Genomic DNA, 24,310 nt, shown 5'->3' with positions numbered 1-24,310 from the left:
CCAAAAGCAGGCCTCTAAACAGCTGCTTTCTGCTTGGCTTCTCAGCAGTTTTGCCCTGTGCCTCTTAAAGATCAGTAGATTTCTTGAGAGGAAAAGTAGTATGATGACTTGCCTCATTTTTATTTCCCTTCTCCCTAAGATCTTGTCCTCTCAGGACATCCTCTCATGTCCTGGCTGCCATGGTAGCACTCGAGTACCTTCAAATAGATTTTAAAAATAATTTTATCTAGCTTTTCTAGCTGTGGTCAGTGGAAGTTGGTCTGATACAAGCTCGTCCCTCATAGCCATGACTGGGAATCCTTCTCTAAGCCCACACTGTGAACTCCTCAAAAGGGCCCAATAGCCATTGTCATCCTGACAATTGAAGTGATTTCTTCCTGTATCATTGCCCCAGAATGTTGTCTTCTTTTCCTGGGCTTTGCAAAGGGCATATTTGAATCTGGGGTTGTTTCCTGGACACTTCCCACCTCCTTTCCAGTTAAAAGTTACAGTCATTACATCATGGTTTTCATTTCATGTGTTTAGAAGGGATAGTGGGTGCCCTACCCGTGGGCACTGTGTTAACACAGTGGTTGGTATTTGAATAAAAAGGTGCCTTATTACCTCTGGGGGAGGAAATAATCTAATGATTACTGCTTTTACTTCTCTGATAGGTTGACTTTGTGTCTTCTAGCTCCTTGAATTTTAGTTAAATTACCATGAAAAATAAATGTGAGAATTCTGTGTATAGGAAGGATGGGAGCCTCAGTAGTCATGAATGTGATTCTTTCAGTCCCTTCAAAAGTGGGAACAGTTTATAATAAATGCTTTGAAGGCCCTAGAATAAATTTAAGCTAAGGAATGCAAATTTAATATTACTAAACCTAGGACTTCCCTGGTGGCACAGTGGTTAAGAATCCACCTGCCATTGCAGGGGACACGGGTTCAAGCCCTGGTCCGGGAAGATCCCACATACCGCGGAGCAACTAAGCCCATGCGCCATGACTACTGATTCTGCGCTCTAGAGCCCACAAGCCACACCTACTGAGTCCACGTGCCACAACTGCTGAAGCCCGCGCACCGAGAGCCCGTGCTCCGCAACAAGAGAAGCCACTGCAATGAGAAGCCCACGCACCACAACGAAGAGTAGCCCCCGCTCGCCACAACTAGAGAAAGCCCGTGCGCAGCAACTAAGACCCAACGCAGCCAAATATAATTAAATTATAAATAAATTCATTAAAAAATATATTACTAAACCTAATTGGAAACCTCAAAAAAAAACAAAAACAAAAACAAAAAACCTCTTTTGTAATGACTTCTGCCAAAGAATGGAAAAGAGATTTATTTTAAAGGTGTCCCCGGAGAGAACTGATGATATAAAGCTCTTGATGTTTTGTTTTTTTCTCAACAGTTCACAAGACCAGTGATTCCCAGGCTTTCTCAACAATGTACTCTACTTCCTGGCACACGTACCACTGAGGGTGAAGTCTCCGTTTTACAAGAAGCAAATTTTGGAGGAGAGCTCTCTAACAAGGAAAGGCCGTGTGGCTATTCAGAGAGGTAAGTCATTTGTTTAGAGGATGGGGAAGGAAGTAGCTTACAAAGAAAATGCTAAATAATATTTCATTTATTGTGAGTGGGACTCAAAATGGATAGTACACTTTTCACTAAATAGCAAGTTAAAAGATCCTTGTCACTGATGATCTTCTAGTTCTAGATTTAATTCCCAGTCTTTTTCCTTACCAGCTGTGTAAACTTGGATAAATCATGTAAATTCTCAGAGCTTCAGTTCTTTTATCTATAAAAGAAAATTTCATATGAAAATGCTTTGCAAATGGGAGAGTGCAATATAAAAGTGTAATTGTTATTGTTTATTGTTAATTACTGTTACTGGTTGCTGTTGTAAAATTCTATGGAATAGTTGGTGGCCTTGTGTCTCATGGTGCGTTTGGACCGTAGAGCTTGGTACTGTGAATTTGGGGGCTTTGTCCTGAGTGCCGGGAGTGGAAGGCATTCCCCACCTGCCCCCCTGTAAGAACAACATCACACCATTCTTTTTGCTGCAGATATCTGTCACCTACTTTTTGAAAGTTGGGGGGGGAAGGGTGGAAGTTAAGGACAAGATCAAAGGAGAGAAAATAACAACAACCTGTGTTAGTTGTTACAACAAGCATTGTATTAAGTATTGTTTCGTTTAATCCACATACCAAGCCTTGGAAGATGTGTGTTATTCCTATCATGACATTTTTCCTCAAGAGACAGGATTCCTTAGGGAATCACTTAAAAGGAGATAAAAACCATTTTGGTTTATCATGATTGGGGAGATATTATTGGATGGAGGGAATTTGAAGTTTTTAATTTTTTCTAATGTTTTTTGATGCACACGTACAGCTTCTATAATTATAAAGTGGCTAATTAAAAATAAATGATGGATTTTAAAAAATCTTTGTTGAGCACCTCTTATGAACTAGGTACTGTTCTAGATGCTTGTTCTCATCAATGAACAAAACAGGTGAAGATCCCTGCCCTCCTGGAGCTTGTTCTATCACAGAGGGAGACAGATAATAATGCACGCAATAGAGAATTAAATAAATTACTAGGCCATTAGAAGTCAGTAAGAATATGGAAAAAAGAAAAAAGTAGAGCCAAGTAAAGGGAATTGGAAATATGCTGGGTGGGTGGGAAGGCAGATTGCAGGGTTAAATGGAGTGGCAGGGTCTGCCTTATTGAGGAATGACAGGAATTTGGGGGTTAGCCCTGGTGTGTTCCCAGCAGAGATGCAGCTGATGCAAAGTCCCTAAGGAGGAAACATGGTCAGATGTCGCAGGCACAGCCAGGAGGCCAGTGAGCTAGAGTAGAGTGGGTGGGAAGGAGAGTAGCAATGTCAGCTCCAGAGGAAATAATGTCATTTCCTTGGTTTAGATACATAAGAAAAGTTACCATGTTTTCTTCTTGTCTATCTGGTTTATTCTAAGTGTCTTTCCTCCGCAATTAAAATACACACACATACAGTAAGTAAATTACACTTTATCCACCGTATTACTTTCCCAGTGTTGCTGTAACAAAATACCACAAACCGGGTGGCTTAAAACAACAGAAATTTATTGTCTCACATTTCTGCAGGCTAGAAGTCCAAAAGCAAGGTAGGGCCGTGCTCCTTCAGAGACATGTAGGGGAGCATCCTTCCTGGCCTCTTTGGAGCTTGTGGTGATGGCTGGCATTGGCTGCCATTCCTCGGCCTGCAGCTGCATCACTCCAGTCTCTCTGTCCACAGTCATGTGACATTCTCCCTATGTGTTTGTGTCTTCCCCTTGGCTGTCCTTCCTCTTATAAGGACGCCAGACATACTGGATTAAGGGTCAAACCTACTCCAGTGTGACTTCATCTTAACTATGACATCTGCAATCACCCTATTTCCAAATAAGGTCACATTCTGAGGTACTGGGGGGTTAGGAATTCAATGCATCTTTCGGGGGGACATATTCCACCATAATGGCACCTTAAATAATAAATAATAGGCATTACTATTACCATCTTGAAAGTAGAGAAACAGGCTCCGAAAGCTTAAATGACTTGCCCAAGGTCAGAGTCAGTAAGCAGAAGAGCCTGGGCAGTGTGATTTTATCATGGGCTTTATCAGTGCAATTTTATCATGGCTGTGGCAGTGATGTCAGGATGGAGGTGACAGGGAATTGCTCAGCTTAAGACAGGAGTTACACACATACAACATTGCAGTCCTCATCCATGCTGCTTAACCATAGGATAGCTCAAAATTGATGCTCTACCTCAGCATTGCTATCAAAGGGAAAATAGATGCCCCTGCATAACCCACTCCCCATTTTGCGTTTCATTCATAGCATGACAAACATAGGGAACAGATGCTTTTTCCCTCTTTTAGGATTTTTTCCAGAAAAATAATGCTACAGTTTCTGTGGCGTGTAGAACATTTTGTGACAGGACCACATGTTTTTTTCTCACACAACGTAGGGAAAAAATAAGACTCTCTGAGTCAGTCGGCATATTGCAATAGAATTAGGGGATTTTGAAAGCACTTAATATATTTTGCTTTCTCATTATATTTAAACATTTCTTCTTGATATGCAGCTTATCTAGCCATTTGTGAGCCTGAAATCAATATTAGAACCTTATTTTAGGCTTAGTCTTGAGGGATACACCAAGAAAAGGAAGTATACACCAAAACAGAACTGGACACTTTTCCATGAGTCACAGGGAGGAGTGACATTGTTACAGAACCAAACCTGGGTCCACTCACCCTTGCGCAGTAAAGTCAACTACTGACACTGGGTTGTTGTGAAGCAAAGTACAGCATTTATTGCAGGGCACGAGGCAAGGAGAACAGGCAGCTCATGCTCCAAAGACCCAAAATCCCTGATGGCTTTTAGGGAAGGGGTTTTAAAGGCAGTGTGAGGGAGGGGGCTTCAGGGTACATATCAGCTCATGGACAATTCTCAGATTGGTTGGCATCAGGATGAAGTTTCAAACTTCATCAGCCTTCTGGTTTCAACCAGTCTAGGGTCTATGTGCTTGTGGTCACAGTTTTCATCTGGTAGGGGCTGCTTCCTGTAAAAACAACTTAGGAATGTGTGTCAGGCCTTTATCTATATCTTTCAAGGAACTGGGAGTTTGGTGATTCTGTGATATGTTGGATTTATAGTCTAAATTGTTACCAGTTTCCCGGCCCAACAGCTATTCTTTGTTTCTGCATCTTCACATTTCATAATCATTAACTCTTGAGCCAGCCTTTAGAGACTCAAGGGAGGCCTGGAAGACTAAAGCAAAAGCCTTTTACTTTAAAGGACAGGGACACGGGGGCTTGTATACGGTTTCAGTCTCCCCTTTTCTTTGATACTTCTCAATCTTAAGGGGAACAGGTTCAGGAAAAGAAAGGAAGTAAAGTTTTGGATAGAGAGGGTAATCATAAACTCAGCAGAGGAACTCAGTTTTAGGGGGGCTCTGTTTCAGCAAGCAAGTCAGGGGTAGTGGGTTAGAATTACTTCTGTGCAACAGACATTCTGGGAAAACACCAGACTTTCTGTAAGAAAAACCAAAAGGTGACAAATATTAGAACCTAGAGACCTATTTAATCCCTCTTTTCACTATGGAAGGAAATAAAATCCTCCCTGTTTCCAGGTAGATTGTTAAGCAATGAGAAATAGGCCATTAGTTAGAAGACATCTTATTATAAAATATCTATTTTTTATTCAGGTGAAATGCACACAACATAAAATTAACCACTTTCAAGTGAACTATTCAGTGGCACTTAGTACATTCACCAGATTGTACACCACCACCTGTGTCTAATCCCCAAATGTGTTCATGACCCCCAAATAAAACACCACACCCATTAAGCAGTTACTCCATGTTTCTCCCTCTCCTCAACCCTTGGAAACCACCAATCTGCTTTCTGTCTCTATGAGTTTACCTATTCTAGCTATTTCATATAAATGGAATCTTACGATACATGACTTTCTGTGTCTGGTAACACATGTATGTTAAATTACAAGTCATTTATTTTTCCTGTCTGCTCTTAGCATTACACTGGGAGAGCTGGGGTGCTATGGGAGAATTAATATCTCTCTACTTAGGACCTAAGAAAACCTCTTCAGGAATATCTGCTTCACTTTGGTTGCTGGTGAGCTTCTCTTCATGAGACAAGTAACAGTTCAGAATTAAGCTACTTAATTTGCAAGGATACGAAGAATTCGACTTTACCGTATTTCACTTATATCCTCAATCCCCTCCAACATCCCCTCCCCTCCGCCGCGCCCCACCACCTCCAATTTATGTCTTGTCTAGCAGTCTGGACACCAATTTATCCCATTATCCAAATGAACCTGTAATTGATATTGTGGCATCGGGATACTGGAGATTATATGGCTGGCCTAAACAACAAAGCATAGTCTCCCCTCAGGGAGTAAAATGATACCAGCCGTTGAAGACGAAAATTTGAGAAATACTTTACACTCTCCTCTCTTAGGGAGGCTGCTCATCCTCCGTCCTCCCTTCTCTTCCTGATGAAATAGAGGCTGCTGGGGGAGGGCTTTGGGATGCAGACAGCAGAGGCTTGAAATTAGATTCCTCTCTCCATCTGCCAGAGGTAACCCAAGATGAGTTGCACAGATGAAGCTGGCAGAGAAATGGGGAACTGGATGGCAAACAAGGTCCTAAGGGGACGGAAATCCTAGCTAAATCCTTTTGTGGGAGCAAAAGAGCCTGCTGATCTAATAATGCAGAATCCAAGAAATAATTGGTGTAGTGCTAGTGGTTTAGTGAATGCAAGTTTCTTTTCCGTAGACCCCCTGGGAGTGTTATTAACATGCTCTGTGGGATGACAGTTAAATATGGGACAAATTATGACTTGTCTCCCTCAGTTGGTGATTATCATGTACTGATTTATGTGCTAGGTAAAATTGAATCATCAACTGTCTGCTCTGAAATATCTCTTCCAGGAGCCTGAAAATACCACTTTAGAGTAACTGATGGATTTGACAGCGTACAGCAGTGACTGGGGTGCGGTGGGGCATTTTTGTTGATTCCCCTCCCTTCTTTCCCTCCCTCCCTCCCTTGCTCCCTCCTTCTCTCCTCTCTCCCCATCTCCCTCCCTTCATTAACATGTATGGAACTTGTTATGCACCAGACCTTGTGCTAAGGGCTAAGGATATGAAATTAGATCCTGCCACCCAGGAGATCTGGGTCACCCCCTCCTTCCTCTTTTCTCTCCATTGCCTTCTGTTCCTCTGCTATTACAGAGAACTCTAGGCAGTTGTATATTTGTCTGTCACCTATGGTAGGAAGTAGCTTCTAAAGGCCAGAGTCCTTCCTGCCTTTGAGCCTTTGAATCTAACATTGCCCTAGCAGAACTTTATTGAATTGAATTCAGATATGTAAACAGATAACCGGATAAAATGTGATTAGTGATATTTGAGAGAGTTTTTGCACAGAATATCTGGAAGCACAAAGGGCAGAGTAAACAACTGCCAAAGGGAACCAGAGGGCCTCCCACAGGTGTCATTGGAGCTGTCTTGAAAGATGAGAAGGTGTTTGCCAGACAAACAAGGGGAGCACACAATCTCCAGAGGTCACACCTATGTGAATATGTTTCTTGGGAGGGGCTCTTTGATCCTCTAAATCCTGCCCTTTCCTTCTTTAATGAAATTTCAGGAAGTAAATGATTCTGCTTGATTTGCTTTGGATATAGCCCTGGGACAGAATAGGCATCTTTCCAGAAAGTGACAGGCTTGTTTCTTCTAGGGGCTAAAGCCCCTCCCCCACCTAAAAAAAGCTCTGCTGACTTCCTCACCCCTAAAACGCCACTTGCTTTAATCTTACTTTTCCTTATTGAAATAAGTTTTAAAAATCCAAAATTTCGTTTCCTAAACGAGTTCGAGTTGGAGCCAAGATTTCACTTCTATGAGCCTCTCACCATTGTAGCAAACATGTACAGGATGGCTGCAGCTCCTCTGCAGCAGAGGCTTACAAAGAACCAACGGGGAGACAGTTTCTACTCCCAAAGAGCCTAAAATCCACGCTAAACAGGAAGCTAACATCAGCACAGAAATGCGCCTTCTCTACTGTTTACTATTAAAGCAAAGTCTTCCATGCACGCAGAACTGACATTGAAACTTTTTGAAATAGATGACTGTCATCCTGAACTGAAGTTTAGAAGTTTAGAGGCCCAGGGAACAGTGAGGAGAGCTATACTTACCACCGGAAGATTTACCAGAAAAAGGAAAAAGCACCTTTAGTCTAAACTTGACTGGCATATATTTTAAGAAGCCTCAGAAAGTCCTTCCCATGTGGAAAAATATCCCCAAAAGGAACATTTAAGACAGACTTAAATTTTATATTAAGCATTTGGTTATATATACGCAAGTCTTTTAAGAACCTCTATCACTTTTTTTTTCATTTATTTGTGATAAATTTTGGTGTTTTGTGGGACTTAAGAATTTCCTAGAACTAGAACCCCGATTTATAATTCTGATTATTGCACAGATAAGGATGTGGCTTAGCTAGGCTTGTCTTGCCTTCCCCATGTCGTTCTTGAGTTGGGTGGTGCCTGTAACAGCTAAGGTTGCTCACCCGGGCTCCCCCTCTTCTCTCTTGTTGTTCCTTTCATCAGCCTAGCTGTCCTTAAAGGACTTCAAATTCATATGTCAGACCTTCCATAATTCATTCTCTGACAGCTCCCCGTCTTTCCAGAAGTGCTTCTTTTTTTTGTCCTCCAAACATCCACAGCAGCTCACTGTACCATCATCCCTTCTTCCACCCATACACACGCAAAACCTAACATTTTCTACCTGGTTTATAATTTTTTGGTAAATATCTCATACCCCCTACTAAATGACACTTCCTGTGGAGACAGTGATATATATATATATATATATTTTAAATATTTATTTATTTTGGCTGTGCTGGGTCTTAGTTGCGGCACAAGGGATCTTCACTGAGGCATGGGGGCTTCTTAGTTGCGGCCTGTGGACTTCTTAGTTGCGGCTTGCATGCGGGATCTAGTTCCCCGGCCAGGGATCGAACCCGGGCCCCCTGCATTGGGAGCATGGAATCTTACCCACTGGACCACCAGTGAAGTCCGAGTGATATCTTCTTTATGTCTTTATATCTCATCCCTTCTTCCCTCATCCCAATACGTATCTCAACGTAAAGCCATAACAGACACTTGGTAATAATTCACTGAGTGGAGACAGTGGATGGAATTTCAGTCTCACTAAATGTATCCAAGAATGTCTGCATCCCTTCCAGATGGCATCATCCGTAGGATAAATCCTTAAACCATTATTTCCTAAAGTAGGTTCCATGAACAGTTATTCTAAAGAATGTTTAAAAAAACAATCCTTAAAATGTCTATGGTTAAATACTTTGGGAAATTCTCAACAAAGTTAAACAGGATTCCTATTAGTAGGACTTCTCAAATTGTAAGCATTGAGGAGTTATAGTTTCAGAAGTCTAAAATGAGGCATCAGGGCTGTGTTCCTTCTGTATGCTGGAGCGGAGAATCCCTTTCCTTGCCTTTTCTAGCTTTTAGAGACCTCCTGGCTTCCTTGGCTTGTGGCCCCTTCCTCCATCTTCAAAGCTGGCCACGTAGCATAGGGATGGAAAATTTTTCTCTTCTTCCCTTCTAGGTTCTTTGGCTAGTCTAATAATTAAATTGCCATAAGACAGATGAACAGGAGAAAAACAAATTTAATTTTTATGTATGAGAGTCCCATAAAAAATATGAGAGTCAAAGAAGTCACCAGAGTAGGAAGCTTTTATACCTCTTAGACAAAGAAACAATAAATTTGTGAAGAATTGACAAAACAAAGTGGTTTGGGCTTGGAATCGTAAGTGAGTGAAGAAGTAACAAGGCTTGTTTGTACAGCCTTCTTGGCCCTGAATTCCCTATATCTGGTGATAAGGATGCCTTCCATCCTCTGGTGCAGGGAGGGTACCTTTCACATGGGAGATTTATTTTCCACTTTTAGGGGGGACACAGGAGGGTCAAAGTGTCCTTCTTGTACTGGCTGTTTCCCAAGTAACTTTAATTCTAAATAATCAGTGTGCCAAAATGGCATATCTTAGGGTGACATATTCTGCTTGCCTTCAGTAGTATGTTCCAATCTCTCTCCCTCTCTGACCTCTGCTTCTGTTATCACATCTCTTCCTGTGACTCCTGACGCTCTTGCCTCCTTCTTATAAGGGTGCTTGTGATTGTACTGGGCCCACCTGGAAAATCCAGGGTAATCTTCCCATTGCAACACCCTTAACTTAATCACCTCTGCAAAGTTCCGTTGCATGGAAGGTAACATATTCACAGGTTCCAGGGATTAGAAAGTGACCATCTCTGGGGGCCGTTATTCTACCTGCCCTGGGACATGTGTCTGCAGCACTTAGGGGAATAAGCCTTTCATTCCCCAACAGAGAACTGGGTGGAATACCCACCACCACCTGTAACATTATTTCTAAGGGAAAGTGAATTCTGAGTTGTGGTACAAAACAGATTCACATCTGCGATATACAACCATGGATTAAACTTTGTATAGTAGTTATAACAATAAAGATCACTGATGGCCTTCCTGCACCCAAATCTGGTTACACTCTTCTCTCGCAGTCCCAGGTATATAGCCCTTGTTTTCAGAGTACATCAGACAAATTTCATGATAGAACTGCCCACTAGCATCATTTTTCACTTCAGAGTTTTTCAAGACCTTTTAAACTGTATATAAATACAAACCTATTATACATCATTTGTAATGAGTTTACTCTTTGTTCAGGAGGCTATACTCTGCTGGTAGTCTTACTTTTAAACATGTCCTGCCCACTGCCCTGTAGACTTCAGCAACATCTATCCAATACTGTAGTCACTAAGGAGGGCATGATGCAAGTGCTAAAATAGAAACATGGTGTATGAGAAGGTTAATAATGTTTGAAGACTTGTGGGAAGAGGTTGACCGTGAGGACAAGTGGAAAAATGAAACTAGAGATGAAAAGAAAGCTGACCAAGGGATAGAGTTATGAACTGAAGTCTAACATGTGTCATGTTTAAAAGACTTTGGGAAAAAAAAATCCATAAACATTGTCCTGTGCAGAGGAAACCAAGTTATCAAAGGAAGATGTTTGATTGCAGATAGGTAGAATGAGAATACTTTTCCCTAGTCTCAAAAATATGAACTTTTTCTTACAAACTACAGGCATGAAAGGTCTTCGAAATTCCACACAGAATTATAATATCAGGCATTAAAAGGGAGCAGTGTAAGAGTGATTAATGCCAGCCTCCCCTCACCCCAGACAGACAACACTGGCTCATAAGACAGGGAGTTCCTCCAGGGCAGGGACAATGTCTAATTAATCTTCGGGTCCCCAGCCCTCACACGTAATGTGGCATATTGTCATGATGTTTGTCGCTCACCAAGTAAAACGGTTGCAGAGTTAGTCCCTTCCTGCATATTGATTCATTTTGAGGAAATTATGTTTAAAAAAACTGACAGAGAAGGGGTGTATGAGAAAAGAAAAAGAGTATGGTATGTTGAGATTTTCAAAGGACATGTGTAGAGATTTTCTTCACTCCCAAAATGTTAATTTCACTACAGTTATACCAAAATTTTCCATCAAAAAACATATGCACTCTCAATAAAGAACAACAAAAGTGTATTGAGATTCCAATGTTGATACTAAGTTATAGAATCATTCTTCAACTAAATTGCATATTGTTACTTGTTGTATGCCACTGTTGTATACATAATCTCAAAAATCACTTGCAGATAATCAAATTGGCAAGTACTTAATCAAAGAATGCTCATAGGCTACTTTTAGAAGATTAGGAAGAAGAGTTTTGTTTTGTTTGTATTCCAATACTGGAGCATTCTCTGTCCTGCCTCTGTGGAGATTATATATTTGCCGAGGACAGAATATGATTTATGCCTCTTTTTTCTATCCCCAATTTGTGTAGTTCAATTGTGTGGGCTTCATGGGCCCTCAGTAAGTAGCAGAGGACTTGTATTAAATGGGAAAATATACCAATATGAGCACTGTAAGTCAGTGTGGGTAGGCATAAAATGATTAGAAACACATTTTCTTATACAGTGCACTATATTGATATATTTTGCCAACTCTTCACTAGTTTCACATTCGGTTGGGTAGATTGTAAAACACAGATCCACAGGCAGTAATTTGCAGTATACAGTGGCAATAGATCCTATAAAAGAAAACATGTATCTGATTTCCAGGCCAATGGAACAGAGGACATTTATAAGTCAGCCCCAGGAAACTGAATTCAAAAGCAATATTGTGGGGACTTCCCTGGTGGCGCAGTGGTTAAGAATCTGCCTGCCAGTGCAGGGGACACGGGTTCGAGCCCTGGTCTGGGAAGATCCCACATGCCGCGGAGCAACTAAGCCCGTGCACCACAACTACTGAGCCTGCACTCTAGTACCTGCAAGCCACAACTACTGAGCCCTCGTGCCACAACTACTGAAGCCCGCGCACCTGGAACCCGTGCTCTACAACAGGAGAAGCCATTGCAGTGAGAAGCCCGTGCCCAGCAATGAAGACCCAACGCAGCCAAAAATAAATAAAATAAATAAATTTTTTTAAAAAAGCAATATTGTGGCATTCACAGCAATATGACAGTGGTAACAAAGAAAAATGTAGTGATGCTTCAAAAATCCAGTTCTTCAGTGATGACGGAATTTAAGTTTACCACTAACAGAGTTATGAAGCTAAGGAAGCAGCTAAGAGGTACATAAAAGGAATCAAAATTGAATAAAGAACTGTTAATATTATGGCTTATGTTTCAGAGATAAGCAAAATGAAAAGTAAAACCATGTGAAATAGGGGTAGTTCTCTGAAAGTGGTTTGACCTCCTCCTATGGTTTGACCCTCTTGGATAGATCTGGACAAGTCTAAATAGAGAGATGACATTTAAGTTGAGACTAATTGTCATATCAGTAAATTCAGTAACCATAAGAGAGGGATGGAAGTAATAACTTTAGAGACTTGTGTTGTAATGTTGATAAAAGGTGTAAGAGGGGACCTCCCTGGTGGTCCAGTGGTTAAGACTCCACGCTCCCAATGCAGGGGGCCCAGGTTCGATCCCTGGTCAAGGAACTAGATCCCACATGCATGCTGCAACTAAGAGTCCATGTGCTGCAACTAAAGGTCCCGCATGCCACAACAAAGATCCCACGTGCCGCAACTAAGACCCAGCGCAGCCAAATAAAATAAATAAATAAATATTTTTAAAAATGGTGTAAGAGAAATATTCAGTTTCATCTTTATACTTGAGATTTTTTGTGGGTGATGTGGGTCATGAAAAGGATATTTTGAGTTTAAGAAAATAACTTCATACTGTGATGGAGAAGTAGGGAGAATATATAACTTGCTTAATGCAGCCACTGTGCCAGGATATGGGAGTTTCGAGGCATAGAAGGGAGCATAGTCAAAAGATGGCTCTAAATATGTAGGAAAAAGATGCATGAATGCTTCATGGCAAAATGTTATAAGAAACAGCTGATAAAAACTATGCAAATTACAAAGATCCAAAGTTTAAAATTTATGGAAATGCAGAGAAATGAATGCCTCAAAAATGTGATTGGTATTTGAAAAAGTTTAATAAAGGTAAAAAGATATATATGACATTATGATATTAAGACAATTTTGGTGATTACTTATACCAAGTAGAAAGATGGCCAGAGGAACCTGTGGGCATAAGCTAGAAAAGCTCATGGAATTTAATTTTTCTAAAGAAAGAGAACTTAAAATGGAAATGTGTTATATCTGGCAAAGCAGGAGGATAAACATTGACCTTGTATAAGTGTGTAAATGTTTCAAAAGTTATTTTTGCCTTAGTTTGTCAATCCAGGATAATTTTTTCTCCAATACCTCTATGAGGATGAATATTTGCAAACAATTTTGAGTTACTTGGAAAATAATGCAGGAACAAAAGAAAACATGATGATGATGTTTTTTAAACCTTTTCTCTTATCCTAAAAATATTAAGAGAAATTAGACTGTAATAAACAGAATACAAATCTTGGGTATGAAAGAGCACTTTGAAACAGAAGAGGTGAGATATGAGAAGGCTGTAAATTTGGCAAGATATTTTTTTTTATGCATAGTTTGGAAATTATGTCGTTTTACCCAGCATAAACATTGGCTCTATTACTACTAAAAAGGAAAGCATCCCTGAACTAATCCCACCTTTCCTTTTCAGGTATGAGGAATACAGTACATCCCTCCCTGGGGGCAGGGGTCAGCAATTTGATGGAGGCTGTAATTCAGTGAATTTGCAGTTTTGTAGATTATGAAATGCAATAATAATTTCAGTGTTTTATTACAGGTATCACTTTGTCTCCTCCACCTCTTCCATTTTATTACATATTATATGCATCAGCATGATGAAAGGTAATGTGTTTTCTTTCGCTGAAGTGGAAGATGTAGAAAAGAATTGGCAATATAAGTGTGGGCCACTTTTTATTTTTCCACTTTCAGAAGCTTTGTGCTTATAGATTGTATGCTGTACTTTTTATTTCAGTAACACTTAACAAAATCATGGCCATGGAGGAAATTAAACTTATACAAAATGTCCATGCTGAGTCTCTGAGTGCTGATGTTTCAGGTATGGTATGAAGTGGCTACTCTTGAGTCGCAAATTAAAGAGACAGAAGCCATCTTTTCCCTATTGTTTTTAGTGGATTAACCACAAATAACCCGTGCAATAATCTCAACTGTCTGGGACAGAGGGAAGCAGCCAGATGTAAGGGAAGCAAAGGAAAGGCAGCTAAAAGAGTTGCCAATTCATCCTCTAAACTCTTGGGGGAGCTTCCTAGGCTTTCGCTCAGCACCTAGTGATTTTCTCTTTACATATAATTCTATCATGGTGGATGATCTAACTTCCTATCTCAGAGGCACAAGAAGCAATAAATTAGAAAGGAGAAGGAAGTTTGATAATCAGACTCACCAACCTAATAAGAAGTGACATTTAAACATGTGAAAGAAGGCAGCAGAATACTTATTTTAGAGCAGGCACAAACATTTTTCAAGGTAGATGGACCATTGATAGGGACAGACCATCCTGTCTACTTTAGTTTCTCTTCAAGATATCACTTTATTGCATCGAAGCTTAGTAGTAATAGCCCTGAGTCATCAAGAACAGTTAATATTCTATTCAATGTATAATATTTCACAGAAAAATTTTTGTTCAAAATGCTTTAGTTTTTAAAAATTTTGATACTGATAGGGATAACATTTAGTTAACCTCTCCCTTCAATAATACCATATAAATAAGCATTATAATATAGTGCATTGAATGAACCCTAAAATACATCTATTTTTATTGCTAGTAATCAGAACATTTTGATTTTCAGCTCCCACTTCAATTTCTTTTTTTTTTTCCTCAAAATTCCTTCAAATAAATTACATGGAAACTGCCAACAATTGGATTTACCCTACTTTCCTTGGCAGAGATAAAAAGGATATGTGTATTCTAGTTCATTCTTGCTGGTTAATTTCCTGGGTGTTCTATGTTTTTATTTTGTTTTATTTTATCCAGAACAGTTTCTCTCCCTTTAAAAAAAATGGTAGGTTAAAAATAGATTACTTGGATGTTATACACTTTTCTCTTTGAGACAGTAGAAATCTCAGGGTAAGTGAGAGCTTTGGAAGACATTCTGCATGATGCCTGCACTAAACTTCCCTTTCTCCTTCTTTACCCCCAACACAAACCCATCTGGCCAATATGACTTCACAGTGTGTTTGTTGAAGCCTGTCCCGAGAATAACTTTCTGTGACTCATACTGTGAAGCTTTTACTACATTTCTAGGGAGGTTGCAAGGTCTATTAGACTTCCCTATTTCCTTATTGTGTAGGGTAAATTTTTTTTAGGAAATGTATTTTATTTTTCTGATCAGATGGCTGCCTTGACAACATTATTTATCTTACCTCATTAGAAATCACAATTTCACTTTGCTGTGTGATTCATCTACATAATTCTACAATTATGTGTTGTTATCTGGGGTATAAAAGTGTCGGTTTCTTAAGTTTCTCTTACCTTACCGACAAATAAACCAGATTCCATTTATGGATTAGAAAAAAATGTATGTATACTGCCATATAGAGAATGGCAGTACACCTGCCATCTATTTTAAGCTATCATTTCTTTGAGATATAAGAAATTGTTCAGTCCATTGACCATGAACCTTGATAAGAAGATGGGAGAAGGCAATTTTTCCTGAGGGAATTTGTGATCTCATAGTTCTTTGACTCTAGCCTTTAATTGGGAAAGAAACAAACCTATAATGATCTCATTCCTACACTCCTGTAATACAGTAAGATATTTCTATCTAGCTATTCCTTGGACAGGGTAAGAGTAGTATTTAATACAGGAAAAGGAAGGGAAAAAAAAGTATTTGCTGAGCTGCTTAGTACCTGTGACAAAGAAGATACATGAAACCTACATAAACATGCTCTTATTCTGTACCTACAGGAGTTTTTTTTTTGTTTGTTTGTTTGTTTGTTTATTACCTCCTGTGTGCCAGGCACTGTACTCTACGTTACTTCACAGGTATCATTTTTTCTTAGAGCCATGGCTATATTGTACACAGGATAGAAAAAGAAAATTTGTCCCTTTGCCATGCTGACTTAAAAAAAAAAAGAAAAGGCAGAATAGAAGATTGGTGTCCTTAAAGTTGAAGGGGAAAATAAACGGCATAGAGAAGATAATGTACTTTAAAATGAGACCAAAGTGTTATCTTAGGGCACTAATTTTTTTTTTTTTTTTTAAAGAGAAGGGTTCTTTTTTTAAAAAAATTAATTAATTAATTAATTTATTTTTGGCTGTCTTGGGTCTTTGTTGCTGCGCGCAGGCTTTCTTTAGTTGCGGTGAGCGGGGGCTACTCTTCGTTGCGGTGCGCAGGCTTCTCATTGTCGTGGCTTCTCTTGTTGTGGAGCACGGGCTCTAGGCATGCAGGCTTCAGTAGTTGTGGCACGTGGGCTCAGTAGTTGTGGCTTGCGGGCTCTAGAGCTCAGGCTCAGTAGTTGTGGCGCACGGGCTTAGTTGCTCCACGGCATGTGGGATCTTCCCAGGCCAGGGCTTGAACCCGTGTGCCTTGCATTGGCAGGCAGATTCTTAACCACTGCGCCACCAGGGAAGCCCAGGGCACTAATTTTTGTGCTGCTGATCGGTGATTCAAATTTAGTAAAACCTGAGCAGCCATAAATCACTTAGCTTCAGTCAAAATCTTCCCGCCGTTTTCATTCGTCGAGTGGATTTCCTTGTATTTTATCAGCTGCCAGGTTTTTGTGTGTGTTTTGGTGGGCTCCTTCTCAGCTCTTCCAAGAGCTGAGTGACCTTTTAGGGAGGTCATCCCCCCCAGCATGAGGCATAGCAGGAAAGACAAATCCTAAAGGAAGTTATCTCCAGTCCTAGATGCTCCTCCTAAGTTACACTGTCTTGGGAAGATGATCTGGAAAATACAGCCACTAGAATGAGGTGTGGCCCACAAAAATACTGTCGAGGTGGCAAACTGAAAGTAGAAGAAGTGCTGGAATTCTGTGGCAAATATTGTTTAAATCTTTTTCATGCTTTTTGGTGGTATGTTAATTTGGAAATGAGGGACAGGCTTGGTTAGAGAGAACCTAACATTTCTTTATGCCCTTAGTTCGAAGTCTGACGGATACTGGCGTGATTTATGCCTCACTCCCTAAGAACGCCTCAAGTTTCCTTCCAGAAAGAAATATTCTCCTCCCTGAACTTCCAAAAATGGATTTCATATCACTGAAAGTTAATTGAAGTTTCTGACTTTTAGACTCCTAGGTTGAGGGTAGTGGCTCTCTCCATCGACCAGACAACCATAATGTGGAAATATTCTTTTGTTCCTACTCTTTTTTTCAGTATTTATTTATTGGGCTGTGCCTGGTCTTAGTTGTGGCATGCAGGATCTTTAGTTGCGGCATGAATGGGGGAATCTCGTTCCTCGACCAGGGATCGAACCCGGGCCCCCTGCATTGGGAGCGTGGAGTCTTAACCACTGGACCACCAGGGAAGTCCCCCATTCTCGATTTGGGATTAAAAATGGATTTTATTTTTATTATTTCCTTTCAGGGAGTGGAAACTTTAAAACATGCAGAAGTCTATTTTTGTCAAATTCATTGAGTAAAACAGTTTCACTTGTATCTTGATGACTACTCTGGCTTCTTGATTAGCATCTAGATGCAATATTTGTTGCAAGTTCTCCTTTCTTTTTGGCTTAGCATTCATATAGGACGCTCTAAAAGAATAACCAGGCCCCAGGGTGCTCTCATCCATTACGTGATGCTAGTGATAAATGGAATTAATTTATTCTCTGCTGCTTTTTAATTAACCTAGAACTTATTTTTTTTTCCCTATGAAATAGTTCTACTCAATGAAGTTTTCATTAATCATCAGCTGGGACCCCAGAAGCTGAGCCAGAATAGAAAGAGAAGGAATGGCTATGTCTCTCCCAATATTTATTGGGGGGGGGTTGAAATAGAAAAGAATAGCTTTATTGCTTTGCCAGGCAAAGGAGACCACAGCAGGCTAATGCCCTCAAAACTGTGTGTCCCTCTCTCCCAATATTAACAGTGTTAATACTAATAAGCATAATGGGAACGTGGATCACTCTTGTGCAGGCTCTATAAGTTGCGTTAGGATAAAAGTCACCCAGAAGTTTTTGAATACGCTGACACTCCACTGATTCTCTAAGAAGCCACTCCACCTGCTCATCAGATATCATTGCCAAGAACAAGGGGTTGCAAATAGACTTGTCATGCTATTGCTTTATGCATGCTACTGTCTTCCAGAATTTTCAACATGAAATTAATGGGAACTTAACACAGGATACTCTAGGTTTTTTTTTTTAAATACATTTTATTTTTTAGAGCAGTTTTAGGTTCACAGCAAAATCAATCAGTGTAGTATTTTAACTTTAAAATTCTACTTATACAAAAATAACTTCATTGATTTACTATACACGTATCATAAAATTTACCTTTTTAAATTGTAGAATTCTGTTTTTCAGTATATTCATGGAGTTGTGCAACCGTCACCACTCTAAATTCATAATTAAAATTTACTTTTAAATGATGAAATTAAAATATCATTTAGAGAATATAAAGAAAAAGGAAAAATATCCTTCAAACTCCCCATTCTAACTAAATTCTTGTCATTTTTGGTGCATTTTATTTTAGACTTTTTAGCATCGAGATATTTTTATGAAGAATGATGAGAGTCTTCTATGTCATTATTCAAAATTTTTCTGTTGTGAGTAGATGGCTTTGTCTCTTTAAGCTGCTCCCAGTGTGATGAAGTGTGCTGTGATTCTTACTGCTGTGTGTACACATGAAATTATTCAAGTGAAGAAATAACTTCATGGCTGTGTATGCTGTGGTGTGATGCTATTTCTCTTGGTATTTGAGCATCCAATGCACTGTTAAAGCTTTAGACTTTTGGTCACTAGTAGTGAACAGATGTCTTTTATTCCATTGTGCTACAGTATGAAAACATTAAAAACTTAACTTATTTAATAAAGCTGGAATGTCCTTAGATGATGATGTCCCCTTAAACTAAGGGCAGATTCAGTACTAGGCATTGTGAAGGAGTGATTTCAATGAGCATCAGACAATAAGTATATAAGAGTGAACAATAGGAGAAAGGCAGTCAGTAGAAACATAGACAATGGATCTGAACACATTCACAAAAGTTACACAAATGGCCAAAAAATATATGAAAAGATACTCTGAGGATGTGAATGAAAACATTTTTTTTCTGGAATCAGAGTAAGAACAATTGAAAAAAATGGGTTACGTTAAATGCAGTAAAGGACATGGGAAATGAGATACTTATACTATGAGAGTGTAATGGTTCAGTCTTTTAAGAGGCTAATTTGATAGCATTTATTTAGAATGACTATCATCTTTAATTGAAGAATAGCACTCTTAAGAATTTTGCAGAAGTAATATCATTATATATAAAAACATGTACAGAGATGTCCATTGAAGCCATACTTGGAATGACAAGAAATTTGAAACAATCCGTTGCTCAGCAATAGGAAAATTGGTTAAATAAATTATGGTTCAGACAGACAATAAAAAGGACAAGGTATAATATATGTATTGCCCAGTGCAGATGTACATGTGAAAAAGTGGAACTAGGACTTCCCTGGTGGCACAGTGGTTAAGAATCCGCCTGCCAATGCAGGGGACACGGGTTCGAGCCCTGGTCTGGGAAGATCCCACATGCCGCGGAGCAACTAAGCCTGTGCACCACAACTACTGAGCCCGCGTGCCGCAACTGTTGAGCCCCTGTGCCACAACCACTGAAGCCCGCACGCCTAGAGCCCATGCTCCGCAACAAGAGAAGCCTCTGCAGCAAGAAGCCCGTGCACTGCAACAAAGAGTAGCCCCTGCTCGCCACAACTAGGGAAAGTCCACGCACAGCAACGAAGACCCAACGCAGCCAAAAATAAATAAATAAATAAATAAATTTATTTTTTAAAAAACTGGAACTATTATAATGCCCCTTTTATTTTTTTTAAAAAAGTGCATTTGTAGGTAAGTCTGTTTATGTGTAGGAAAACGGGTTGAAGGCTATTTTACTTTTTGTTTTATATGATTTTTCAAGTGATTGGATTATGAGTAATTTTTACGTTTTTTCCCCCTGCGTTTTTCAAACCCAAAATTTGGAAAATTAAGTGACATTCTTAAGTCTCTCACAGATGAAAGAATGCAACAATTCGAGCCAGGCTTTTAAAGTATTGACAGGTGGAACTCCTTAAGAAACCAGCTTTAATGACTAGCCAGCATTGATTTCTAATTAGTATATCAGCAGTTTATATGGAAAAAGATGTTTCTAAAGTAGATGGAAATAGTGTCTACTCAGGCTAAATCTTTTGAAATAATTTTTATTTTTTTCTAATCATAAAAGTAAGATATCAAAAAAATAAGAATATAAAGAAGATAATAAAAATTACCTGTAATTCTATCATGTAGAGATAATAGTAGGCTAAGTCTTAAAACCTCATCTATGCCATCAATTTGAAATTTCAAAACGATTTTATTTTCACAATGAGTGTATGCATCCCCCTGACCACCTTGTCTAATTGCTGAATTAGAGGTGGGATCCATACAATCTTAATGAAGTTTCCTGAATGTTTCCTGTAGAAAATTAGCTTTGGTAATATTGCACGTTGTAATCAGAATTAAAAGAGTAGGATAGAAATGCTGAAAGGTAAAAAAAGAAGGGAGCTCGGGTGACAGACAAGTGTGACAGGCAAGTCCTACATTTTCACGTTATTAAAGAAGGGAGTAGAAGTGGCTGTGATCAAACCAGGCAGTAAAGAAATTTCCCTTTGTTTCTCCCCTCCTGCTGTTAGTGCTGGCAGCCAACCAACAATCATTGAGGAGCTGGCGAGAGTGGAAAGAACCATCAGTGACCTGAGTACTTGTGTTAATTGGTACCCGGAGAGTAATTCTCTGAGGGACTCGAACCCTCACGGTATACTCATACTTGTAGGAGGAGAGATTGGATTACAGAGTTAACCATCCTAAGCTTCTCACCCCGGCAGTATTCCTTGAGTCTCCCCTTTGCCATGCCAGGCCCTGATTCCTCCCTCATGATCAGCCCATACATCACAGGCAGTTCTGGTCAGTAGCTTTTTGAGATCCCTTCCTCCCTTCCCCATCAAGTCCAAAGTTGCATAGTGAGCTGTGCTCCCACAGGCTCTGAGTAGTTTCTAACTAGTTTCAGAGCATTGAGTAGCTTCTAACTCCTCAGCACTTTACTATGCCATCCTCACCTTAACAATGGCACATAATTTGTGGGGTCCAGGGCAAAACAAAAATGTGGGCCCCTTGTTCAAAAATTAAGAATTTTGAGACAGTGTAGGCAAAGCATTAGAACAGGTGGGCGGGGGGGGGGTGGCTTTTGGAACTGCAATTTGCCTGCCCACGAAGCTGGCTCTGCTCACCTTAGCCTCACCTCCTCACCAGAGGTCTCCTGTTACTGACAGAGGGCACATAGATAGTACCCCCATTCCTCCTCCTTTCCTTGCTTGAGTTCACCTAGTACTTAACATCGTAGGGGGCTACTGGCCTTCTGATCCTTGGAACAAAACTGTTCTTTGATAAGAACAGGTATTGTAGTGGGGGAACACATTCTTTTTCCTACTGCCCTCCTTGGTTTTCCACCCGGGGCCCTGTAGATTGTACTGACAAGGACAGATTAACAAGGGGAAAACAAACAAACGTTTATTAACATGTGCAAAACACTTACACATGGGAGTACCCAGAGTTGAGTAGTTCCAAGGGATGGTTAGAACTTGGGCTTACATAGCACCTTAGCAAAATAACAATACATTTTTAGAGAAGTGACAAGAGAAAGGAAAAGGACTTTGAGTGTCTAGGGACAGCAGATTGTTAGAAAGCAAGTATATGGGAAACTAATGGATAAGGAATAAGAGCCAATCAGTAAGGTTTGTTATGCAGACTCCTCTGGTGCCATCTCTGGGCTGACACAGGTCTAAAGTTGTCTCTGGTGGTTAACTTTTGTCCTTTCTGGTAGAGAGTTAGAGGGGGGACACCTTTGTAAATTTATGTCCTGCTTTTAGGCAAAGAGGGGGACACAGAGATCTTTCCTTGTGTCTGCTTTTTCTCAGTTGCCTTCAGCTCAAAATAATCCTTATGGTAGAGTGGCATATATTGGGAGGGCATTTTCTGCTATCCTACAGTGTCCTTTCTGGGCACACGTAGCCCATCTGACACCTTGTACACATTCAAAAAAGACTGCACTTCCTTCCTGCAGACACAGCCCTGTGCTGGGGCTCAGCACTCGGTGAGTGGCAGGCAAGCTGGATTTCATTCACCTCTAGCATGCCTGACTGGGCATCCTCATGCAGGGAGTAGCCTGCATAATCCTACACAGTCCCCTTGCCCAGGGAACAACCTGGCTGTTCCCTTGTCACAGACTGGCAAGGTCAACAGGCTAGAATGTCCTTTCTCCTTAATTGTTCCCACATGACCATCCAAATCCCTTGACTTGAGGCTTCTTGGATTTGTACTCTAGGCTAAACTTCTTTGCCCTTTTTATTGGTTGGTTTTGCTCACTTATTTCCAAAATTCCTTTTTTTATGATTACAAATCATGTGTTATTGGGATCCATCTACTTAGCTTTGCTGCATGAATTTCTTTAGTAGGAGGTACAGATCCGTTAGACTCTTCTCCTATCGTTCTGTTTCAAGTTGGTGGGGTTTTCAGTCTCACTCCTAAGATGGTATACGTTTCAACAAAGAAAAGAAATGAATGAAATATGAAAAGAGAAACATGAATTATTATACTCTTTACAGTATTTTGTGATTCCTGGCTAGCTTTGCTTTAGAGTAAGCCAGGGAAACGTGAGGACTGAGGTAAGAGAGGAGAAAAACAAGTGAAGTCAGGTTCTTGAGAGGGCTTTTTCAGACTGGGTTTTGACACGTTAAAAATTAAAAGGATGTCAGATTCCTTTCTTTCCACACCCACCAAAAGTAAATAATGCATACACGCAGAAAGAGTTATGGGAGATGGACTCTGTTCATGTTGGCTGTTTAAAACCCTGCATACGTTCCTCCCATGAAATCATAGTAAAGCAGCAGAAGGGCCATGCTGAGTTGCTATCAGACCATCCAGCCTGGTATTCAGATTTCAGTCAAGCCCAGGAATGGGTTGAGGTGGCACAGGGGAAAATCATCCAAAACAGACTAAGCCCCCATGAACTTTGCTAAACTCTTTTATAACCTGTTTAAATGTTTGTGTGTGTGTTTGTGTGTGTGAGTGCATATGTGTGTGTGAGTGTGGGAACATGTGTCTGTGTGTGTTAGGGAGAGGGCTGGAAACTAAAAAAGTCCAGTACTTATTACAGAAAAAAAACCCTTTTATTTACCTGCTTGGATCCTCAGATTTGCTTCTGATCTGTTTGCCATTTCTGATGGCAGAAATTCAGGGTCTATGGTTTTGAAACAGGTTTTGGTACTCCTGTGGCTTAGTATTGTAACTGTGAATTTAGAGTTATTCTGTATGAACAGATTTATAAACAAAGATACATAATATGTGTGCATGTGTTCTTGCTCACCTTTCCTATAGATAGATCTGGAATTTATAGGAATATTAGATTCCTGCCATTAAAAGTATTTAAGGCAGACGAGAAGAATATTTTCTTTGATTTTTATTTGAAAGCAGAATTTCCTTTTACTCTTCCATACTGCTTTGTTTCTGATAAAAGAATTGGATCTCTAGGTTAGTGTGAATTAATATGTGCTTATTTTACTAGTTAGGATATAAGCTTGACCATGAAGAGCAGGACCCCAAATAACAGGAATACAATGGAAATGTATTTCTCTCTCTTGTAACACCTCAGGGATAGAAGGTTCAGGACAGTACGGTGGCCCTACTCTGGGACCTAAGTTCCTTCTCCGTTGTTACTCGGCCATCCCTAGTGTGTGTTCCTCACCAGTGTGGTGCAAGGTGGCTTGCTACCATGTCCATGTTCTCGGGACCAGGATGGAGGAAGGGGAAGAAAAACAGCATATGCCTTCACTTTAAGCACACATACTGGAAGTTGCCTATATCCCATTAGCCAGACCTTAGCCATAAATTTCATAGTGGACAGCCAGGCACCTCGCTGAAAACCATGGAGTTTAATGTCATTGAAGAAAGGGAGAGTGGACACTGGGGGACTGACAGCTGTCAGTCTCTGTCATACTCATCTCTGAGATCATTCTGCTCACATTTTGAACCCAGAGCACTATGTGTTATATAACATAATTAGCTT

The 24,310-nt window shown here is 40.1% G+C and overlaps 1 protein-coding gene and 1 long non-coding RNA gene across 4 annotated transcripts in view; one reads left to right on the top strand and one right to left on the bottom strand.

The window, feature by feature from the left end:
- The window catches only part of LOC309627954, a 467,251-nt gene that overhangs the window by 59,536 nt on the left and 383,405 nt on the right, over positions 1–24,310 (bottom strand). The gene's annotated exons all lie outside the window — the stretch shown is intronic.
- LOC309627834 (bifunctional phosphoribosylaminoimidazole carboxylase/phosphoribosylaminoimidazole succinocarboxamide synthetase) overlaps positions 1–24,310 on the top strand; it is a 384,443-nt gene that overhangs the window by 127,724 nt on the left and 232,409 nt on the right. For 2 of the 3 annotated variants that reach the window (XM_082390052.1, XM_082390053.1), the window contains exon 2: positions 1,391–1,539. The gene's annotated coding sequence lies outside the window, so the exon portion shown is untranslated. Of the gene's footprint in view, positions 1–1,390; positions 1,540–24,310 lie in introns of those variants that run through there. The other variant, XM_082390054.1, reaches the window with a different exon arrangement.

The sequence above is a fragment of the Balaenoptera borealis genome (assembly GCF_965194805.1).
Source record: "Balaenoptera borealis genome assembly, chromosome: 4".
NCBI classification, from domain to species: Eukaryota; Metazoa; Chordata; class Mammalia; order Artiodactyla; family Balaenopteridae; genus Balaenoptera; species Balaenoptera borealis.
Note: the sequence above shows the minus strand (reverse complement) of the source record. Positions and strands in the feature narration are given on the sequence as shown.